The following is a 9,853-nucleotide window of genomic DNA, read 5'->3' as shown; positions in this document are numbered from 1 at the left end:
GTTACATTAAAAGATCAAAAACAATCTTGTCCTGATAAATATAAAGCAACTTAATAAGAGAGACCACCAAAATCAGATCTAAATGGAAGAAATATATATATTAGAAATATGTATATTTAATATATAAATATTATATATGTATATTATCTTGAGATGCATTATTTAGGGATGGTTTGAAACCTGCCTTCTCTCAGTTACCTAAGACTTAATTAGGTTAAATGAGGTTCAATGTTATTTGTGCATTTTCTTTTTGATTCTCGTAGAGCACACCTGTTACTTAAAAAGCTTTTCCACAAAGGTAGATTTGCAAAGGTTTGGAAAAGTATTCTCTATTTTAATAGTTGTGGTAAATTTGTCATTTGGCCACCACTGACCATGTTTTCATTACTCTGATATCCCTTTATACTGAAATTGCCTTATTCCTTGCTGTCTAATCAATATATAAATATGCCTCACCCAACGGGACAGTTTTCTAAATTGACTAGGTTACTAGACCTTTGAGCCACAAGAAAGTATTGTTCTTGCTCATAGGTACTGAAAAATTACTTTATTTATATACAATATACTCTTTTTTGCATGAAAATCCCCTTTATCCATATGTTTGGGTGGGAGGGATGCACTTCTTTGTCGCTAGGAGAGAGTTATTTCACTGACTTCTTTACATTTTGTCAGTCCTTAAAGCCATGGGCATACAGTCGAAGCAGTTGCCTACTTGAGTCAAGCTTTTCAAAGAACAGCAAAAAGAATTAAAGCACAGGAGAGTGTAGTTCGTTTGTTAACTCTTATTATTCTTATTAGATGTTTTTAAAACGTATGCAAAAATGAATGGAATAGTAAAATAAAACCCATGTGTATATATTCTAATTTCAGCAGTGTGTGTGATTTTGTTTCATATGTGGCTTCTTACTAGATTATTTTCATGCAAATCTAAGTATTATATTATTTCTTCTATGCATAGTTCAATAAATCTCTAAAAGACAAATATTCTTTAAACAAAAACATAACCACAATCCAATTATAACAACTAAAAATAAATAAGAATTCCTTTATACGAGTGACTTTCAACTAACTAAATTCTTACCTCTTAAAATGTTCTTATGTAGGTTTTAGATGCATGGGCTGTGATTGGTTCAAGTCCTGTGCTGATTTCTCTATTCAGACCAACATTTTAGTCTTCTTTGTTGTAAATATTATTATGATCTCAAATTTTTCAGATTGAGACCTATATGAAATAAAGGTCAGAGTTTAAGGGATAGAACTGGTTCAGTTCTAGGAATCTTGTTCTAGTATGCATGCTCTTTCATACTCAGATCCATATAATTTAGCTTATTTCAGGGTAGAAGAATATAAGGAATGGAACTGTCCCAAAAATAAAACATTTTTTTCTAAAATTAAACATATATTGAAAATGTAAAATTTTTCCTTCCTTCCACCCTTCCTTCCTTCCTTTTGCTTCCTCAATCTCTCTCTCTCTCTCCTCCTCCCTCCCTCCTTCCCTTCCTTCTTTTCCATAACAAACATATTTACATTTTCGCTTACCAACTCAGAAATGCCTATTCATTTAATAAACTTACTAGGAGTTTCAATTTTATTTTCTGCAAAAAAAAGTTTATGTTTCTTTCCCCTTAGCTAAAATATGTCAGAGAGAGAGACTATTATAGAATTAATTTAAGGATATATTTGGGTGTATAATTCTACATTTAAATTTTAAAAAATAGGTTCCATAATTGAGATTGGCCTCTCTGTGTATATAAAATAGATGTTTAACAGTTTTAGGACCCAAAACTATAGGCATATAAACAAATCACGGGAGCACTAGAATCAGGGGGATTTGTTGTGGTGTATGGAATGCATGTTGGCTGAAGCAAAGGAAATTCACTTAAGAATGTATTGGTTTGGGGCCAATTGCTTTGGGGCCAATTTCAGTTGAGTGTTGACTCTTGATTTCAGCTCAGGTCATGATCACAGGGTTGTGGGATTGAGCCCTGTGACCAGCTCTGTGCTCAGCAGGGAGTCTGCTTGAGATTCTCTTTCTCCCTCCACCCCCCACATCCACTGCATGTGTGCACATGTGCATGCTCTCTAAATTAAATGAATGAATGAATGAATGAATGAATAAATAAAATCTTAAAAAAAAAAAAGAATGCATTGGTTTGAACTTAGTTCTGAAGGTTTATGTGTGGTCAGGGCACTCCTGCAAAGTTCACTCCAACTGTGTCCCATTGTCCTGAAGTGTCAAGTAATTATATTTTTTTAAAGATTTTATTTATTTATTTGACAGATAGAGATCACAAGTAGGCAGAGAGGCAGGCAGAGAGAGAGGAAGAGAAGCAGGCTCCCTGCTGAGTAAAGAGCCTGATGCAGGATCGATTCCAGGACCCCGGGATCATGACCTGAGCTGAAGGCAGAGGCTTTAACCCACTGAGCCACCCAGGCGCCCCTCAAGTAAATACTGACCAAATTAATGACTTTTGCAAAGTTATTTCTACATATGGACTCCTTATTTCTGTTATTAGAATTACCTACTATGTTAAAGACACTCTGCCAAATTTTGCAAGGGATATAAATAAAGACCTGTATCCACAGTGGAGAGATTGAAAATAAAATAGAATATATGTTACAAAAGTTACATTCATAGCTCTGAGTGTGTTCAAAAGACAAGGAATCATCAATTGCAGAGAAACAAGGATAGATTTGTGGACAAGACTATAATAATAATTACTATTTTTATTTGATGAAACCCTTCTCCCTCTAGCTCACCAAGCTGAAAACCTTGGAGACATTTAAAATTTCTTTGTTAGGCTTCACTTCCATTAAGATGTTGCTACAGCTTCTACCTTGGGACCATTTCTTGTTTGGTTCACAGCAAAATAAATCAGGATCTCAATTTTTTTTTTCTGAATTTTCATTTTCCCATTGTCGAATTTAAGAAAGCTGCCAGACTGATTTTCCTAAAGAACAGTTTTACACTGTTATTAGAATTAGGGTTTATAGGAAACATGGCTGAGAGAATAACAATTCCTTGAGAAGCATCAAGTATCTAAAAAGTCAAGATAGTATTGTCCAGGTCTGATTCTCATCCCCTTAGCATGTATCAGAATCCCTTGTTCGCTAAAGCACACTTTGCCTGGTCCCAGATCTTCCAGTTTAGTAGGCTTGAGGAGGGCTTGTAAGTTTTTCATGTCTATGAATTGCTCAGATACTGCTGAGGCTGCTAGTCCCAGGATCATACTTTGAGAACCACTGGTCTAAATTACTATTATTAACAAGGTGAGTAGAAAAAACACGGGACTCATGAGATGATCTGGGTTCTTTCTCAGATATTGCACTTTGTGAGGAGATTATGAGATTATGAAAGTTTATGAAACATTATGAAAACTATGAGATTATGGAAGTTGGGTGGTCTCTTGAGATTTCATTTTTTCCTCAAACTGGCTCCTATTGGAGTTAGAACCTATCGTGTTAGAACCAATTTTGTGACTCTTCTCTGAACTCTGAATTTAGTGACATTGTGGAAACTGGAAATCAACCGTGGTGGGGATATTTACACCATAAAAATAGACAATTGTTCTAAATCAGATTTGCTTTTCCATTTTCGAGAACTAGTTGTTAATCATTAGTACCCTGTTGATTAGATCTATACTAATTTTCATAAAATTTCAGGTGTTAAAATAATTTTAAACCTCTCATTCCCTTTCAAATCATCTATTTTTCTCTGAGCAACAGATGATCCTTTCTCAGTGTGTCTTTATTATAAAACTATAATAAATCTACGACTTTGAGAAGTGTATTGGTTGGGAACAAAAACATTAATGACAATGTTTTGGTATAAATGAATCCTAACTTCATGGAAATGTCTATATCGTGATGCATAAATCCAGGAAAATGAAAGGGGAAAAAATTTGAAATAAATGTAAGACATGCTTTTCTAGTTTTCTTCTGGTCGCAATACCAGATGTTTTTAAAGATTAAGCCCTAGGCTCTCTTCTCTTCAAACCCTATACTTTCTCCAAAAGAATTTCATCTGTTGGTATTCATTAACCCACTTTCTTTGCAAATGACTCCCAAATTTGTATTTCCTATTAAAAAACTCTTCTTTGCCCCTTAGACCCACAAAACCTATAACTAGCTTGATATTTTCACTTAGATGATCTAAAACTAACTCTAATTTGATATGTACAAAAAACATTCCTGGTCTTCTCCCCAAATGTGGTCCTCTTCCACATTTTATTTCCCCACTACATTTCTTATTTTAAATGCCCTTTGAAATCCTCTACTTCTCTTCGTTTGAGCTGCTAACTCCCTAAGCCAAACTTCTATCTTTTCTTACCCAGGCTAGTTTGCTAGTCTCCCTTTATCTACACTTACCTTCTTCCAACACAGTCTCCTCCTAATGATTAGATGGTCATTACAAATACAAGTCTGATAATACTTCACTTTTATTTAAAATGCTTCATTGACTTCCTCTGCTTTTAGAGTAATAATCAAAGCCTTAATGGGGAGGGGGGTGCCTGGGTGGCTCAGTTGGTTAAGTGTCTGCCTTCTCAGGGTCTGGGGATCTAGGCCAGTATCTGGCTCCTTGCTCAGTGGAGAGTCTGCTGCTTCCTCTCCTTTTGCCCCTCCCCCAACTCTCTCTCTCTCTCTCTCTCCGTCTCAAATAAATAAATAAAATCTTTAAAAAAAAAAAGCCTTAATGTGTCACACAAACCAACATTATATGGCCAAGAAGCATGAACTAACTTTTGCATATTTTTCTAGGGACATATCAAACTAATACTTCCCTTATCTTTATATGACAGCCTTACTGGCTCAGGACATTTGTACATGCAGGTCCCTCTGTCACATAACACTCCACTTTTTCATCTTTGCTTGTAATGAAGATCTCAGTTCAAACAATGTTACAGTATTATAAATTAGAATAATCAGACTTTCTCTCTCTCTCCTTTCCTCCCTCCCTCTCTTTCTTTTTCTCTCTCTCGTCCTTCCTCTCCCAGCATCCCTTCCTCTCTCATATTCTCACACTATTCCTTGTTTCTCTCTCTCTTTCTCTCTTTCCCTTCCCCTAATTGACCAGCAAAAGATGTGTATTCCTCAATCTGCAAGTCATTCTAAGAACCTACCTGCAAGGTTGTAATGTGGTGATTCTTAACCCTGACTGCACATTAGAATCACCTGGGGAGATTTTAATAAATACCCATGCCTAGGCCCACCGCAGACCAATTAAATCAGCATTTCTGGAGGTGGGGCTCAGGCAACATTTTTTTTTTTAAAGCTCCCTGGGTGATTCTAATGTGCAGCCAGGGTTGTGAAACATGCTTGTAATGGATGAAATCTGAAGACCCATCTGTTCATGAACCATTCAAGCTATTACTCTTGGCCTAGGAAATTTCTAATCCCAATGAAATGATCTTTATATTCACGCATTCACTTATTCATTCAAAACTTACCATTTTAAATCTTATCTTATCTTATTGAATCTTCTATTTGTTACACTCATATTACACGGTATATTTACTACGAGAAGCAAAATTTTCTCCTAGGCATTGTGAAAAACTACACAATGTGGTCAGATACTTTCCTGATTCTGAATTGGACTCTTTCCTCGCTTAGCTGATAGCATGGGTTTAAATCATAAATTTGAAAAAAAAATTTTTTTTAAAACATAAATTTGTCCCTAGAATTTTCTCTTTGCTTCTCCTCTCACCACTTGAACACATGGTAGACTTTTCACATTGATTGCGCAAATATAATAACGCAGACATCATTTATGCAAGAAAACCCGTGAACCTCTTCTGTAAAATAGGCATATCTGTGCAAAATGATTTTTCCCTTGATCTGAAAACTGGGAAGGGGAGCTTTTCTGATTGCTAGAACATCGAGGGGACAGTGGTTAGAGGTGCTGTTGCAAAAAGAGAAGCTGAAGAGCTGTTGGGGGTGGGCAGGAAGAGTAGAAATATTTAAAAAGACATGGTGAAATCAGGAAGCTTTTTCCTCAAAGGGCAGTTGCTGCTGGAGCAACTGAGTCATCCTCCCAGTATTGTCCGTCCTAGATACAGCGAACAGGAAGTGAAAGTTCAGTGTTGCTTACTGTCAATTACCATCCACATAAACAGACACAGGAAGATCAAGTCATGTTTCTTAGCCTTAGTGCCCTTGGATGTTCTGATAAATATGTTAGCTATTTACTCAATATAAATATTAAACTTACATACCCCCGAGGCCAAATTTTATAGTTTCCCTTTGGAATTCCTCTCTTTTAAAAGCACTGGCTTGAGCCACCCTTTTTCTCTTTGAATTCACCAACTCTATGCCCCTTGCCTCTCCTCACCTTCTGCTTCCGGGAGGGGAAAGTCTCATCGTCCAGGCCTCTCGTAAAGGGTAACTTGGTGCCAGGGAGTAATCCCCTTGGGTCACTAATGGATATTCACACATCTGAGAATGCTGTTTAGGAGCTTCTGAAGTGGAATGCGATTCCAGCTGTAGCAATTACATACTGCTCAGATTTCCTAGTTTAGACTCCAGGGAGTTCAACAACTGCCTATTAGCAAGCTGACGATGGAAGGAAGCGCTGTAAATCGCACAGGCAATGATAAAGCCGATGCTCCTGGAAGAAGTAGGACAGAGTGAATGGCAATTAAAAAACAGAACCATGAACCTTGGCCTTTTAAAAGAACAACACCCGCAGTAAGTTAATGAAGAACACGGGAGGATAAACTGAACTGTAAACATTTCTTATATCTCTTTTCAGTTCTCATCTCGGTTGCAGGCAGAATGAAAGAGAAAACCAAACATCTAGAATCCCAATTAGCCTGTAGGATACATCTAATTCTCAAACAAATACCGTATTGGTTTGGATGTTTCAGGACCTTTGGCTTAGATGTAATTTGGTCACGCCTGTTAAGACCGAGAGGCAAAGAGTTTATACCGCCTATCATCTAGGTATTAAAGACTATTTAGGACTCTTAAAAATCACTGTCCAAAGAGGACTTGATTTAACTATTATGGAAAGAAAAAAAAACTACACTTCTTATCACACAGAGAGAGTTCGTTAAACGGCATAGGATGTATGAGACTTCATAACAACTTGCGAGGCCCTGTTTCTGGGCTTACTTGGCAGATAAGGAAACCAATGTTTAGAAAGATTACGTAGGTCAATGGTAAACCCACAAACATGAAATAGCAAGACAAGGATGGGGACCCAGTTCTGTCTGATATCAAAGTGCACGTGTTTTATATTAACTGATGTTTCCTGCTGTGACTCAAGCTGGGATCCATTTAAGGTGATGGAGATATGAATTTAAAGACCAAAAAAGGAAGTGTCAAATCACAGATGCTTTAACTAGATAGGTTTAATTTTTGAATGACAGTATAGTGAATTGATGGCTTATCTACTCCCATTGTTTAAACATAAGTTAATGAAAATTTTGGAATGTGAGGTAAGTTCCCTGACCATACCCAAAGTAGACTGAATGTCTTCATTGATTGATGACTAGCAGGAAATCTACCCCCTGTAGGATGAAAGGAGGGAGGTTAGATATTTAGGCTGAAGGAAAGGGAGAGTGAGATGTAATAAAAAAGGTGTAAGAATTAAACGTTAAGAATGATGGAGAAGAATATATTGCTCTATTTTTATCTTCCTGAGAGCTTTTATGTCTATCATCTTGTTTCAAACACTCTTTTAGAGGTGTGAGATCCACTGGCTATAGAAGGCACTGGGTGCTTCAAAACAAGAAAGAAACAAAAATTGCTATATATTACAGAATAGTAGAGCGCTATTGTCCATTTCATTGACTCTTAAAGAAGTATAAAATATGAATGCTTTTCATATTATCATATCATCAAAGAGGTATAAAATATGTCATGCTTTTGCAGATTGCTCAATGTAGATTTTGTAGATTGCTAATGTCTCACAGTACCATCCGTAGATCTGTTGAAAAGATAATTCTGTTTCTTAAAATCAAGTGTACCAAAACAATAAAATAACATCAGACTAGATAGGACCATCCCAGCTATAGGATACAATTGCCTCAAACCATTATGAAATGAAGGAAAAGAAGGGCTTACAAATGTATGATTATATTTGTAAAGCATTATCTCTAAGACGTACAAGTTAATTATCCTTACAGTTGAAACAGCTTAATAGTTGACTTTGTATTGCATTGGCAGTAGATGTAAAGCTTAATCTGTACAGTTTACAGTTCACAAAAAGCATAGGAAATATAAGTGAGGAACACATTTGTACCCTGTGGAAAATCTACCTGCTAAAAATAATCATTTTTTCTCCCTGAAAATACTTCTTGTGCTGCATTGCAAATGACTTTATAACATTTCTGACCAAAATCTTTCAGTCGATTGGCTTTAAGCAGAATTAGTGGCTGCTCCTCTCTATGTAATGGAAATTTGTGTTCCACTGCCAGGGATCCATTAAGATGACTCAGGAAAAATTCAACCAACCATATTTTGCAATTGTCAGTCTTATCTACTTGGTCTGTCTCAAAAACAAACAAACAAACAATGAATACTGATAAACTCCCCACACAGTCTAGATTCTGTGTAAGTTAAATATATGCATTTTTGTTTCTTAATTTTAAATAATGCTTTGGACTTAGAGAAAAGGAATGTTATGTGAGAACCATATTAGCTAACATAAGGTGTTACAAATGGCAAATTCTGGGGCCAGAATGTCCCAGGCTACCTGCATTCAGATGCAGTTAAAGACTGTTTCCATTAGTCCTTAACATTTTTTATAAGGCATCTTTTTTCATCTGTAAAATAGTTTATCAATAGTCCCTCCATGACAGGATGAGGATTAAAGAAGTTAATGCTTGTGACATGCTTGCAACAGTGCCTAGAACCGGGGCGCCTGGGTGGCTCAGTGGGTTAAAGCCTCTGCCTTCAGCTCGGGTCATGGTCCCAGGTCCTGGGGTCAAGCCCCGCATCGGGCTCTCCGCTCCACCAGAGGCCTGCTTCCTCCTCTCTCTCTGCCTGCCTCTCTGCCTGCTTGTGATCTCTGTCTGTCAAATAAATAAAAATAAAATCTTAAAACAAATAAACAAACAAACAAAAAAAACCAGTGCCTAGAACCTACTAACGGACTATATCAGTGTCACCTATGTGTTCCCACCACCATCCCCTTACTGGGCCCTTCTTTCTTGTTTATAAAACCTAATTTCCAATCTGGGTGTTATCTTCTTCTGAGATTAATACCACTGAGGTGTAAATGTGGAAATATTGTAATAACTTGAAAAGTATAAATAAACAGATCTGGTAGTTGCCCTCATATTGCTTAGAAGTTAGTAAAACTGGAAAAAATAGAACTTAGGAAATGTGAAAAAGTGAAATAAATCTACACACTAACAAAATTCCTACCCACCTTAATGATGCCTGTTGAAATCTATCATCTATATGCCCACAGTTGTATTGTTTATACACAGACCACTTATATCTTGCTTTGTCACTCATTATTTTTGTCAAATACATTGTGTCAGGTTCTTACAAAACTTCATAAACATACTTAAATAGCTTGCAGTATTATATCAAATGGCATATTCTGTTATTGTTGGATACATTGTTGGTTTTAATAATTAACAATTATAAATTTTGTTCCAATAAAATAGTCTATAGATTTTTCTTCTTTTGAATTATTTTCTCTGAATCAACTATAGTATGTGAGATTACTGGGTCCAAAAGTATGATTTATTTTTTTCTGACCCAAGTTTTCTTTCAAAATTGAACTTCTATTACTGTTATAATTACAAAATAATAGTTGACCTATTGTGAAAATGCAAGTGGCACAAAAATGTATGAAGTAAAAAATAAGAAAAACTAAAAAGCCTAATTTCCTGTGCCTCAG

This window comes from Enhydra lutris, unplaced genomic scaffold (genome assembly GCF_002288905.1).
Source record: "Enhydra lutris kenyoni isolate GAN:26980312 unplaced genomic scaffold, ASM228890v2 scaffoldscaffold40, whole genome shotgun sequence".
In the NCBI taxonomy this organism is placed as follows: domain Eukaryota; kingdom Metazoa; phylum Chordata; class Mammalia; order Carnivora; family Mustelidae; genus Enhydra; species Enhydra lutris.
The sequence above is the reverse complement of the archived record's forward strand: the minus strand, read 5'-3'. Positions refer to the sequence as shown.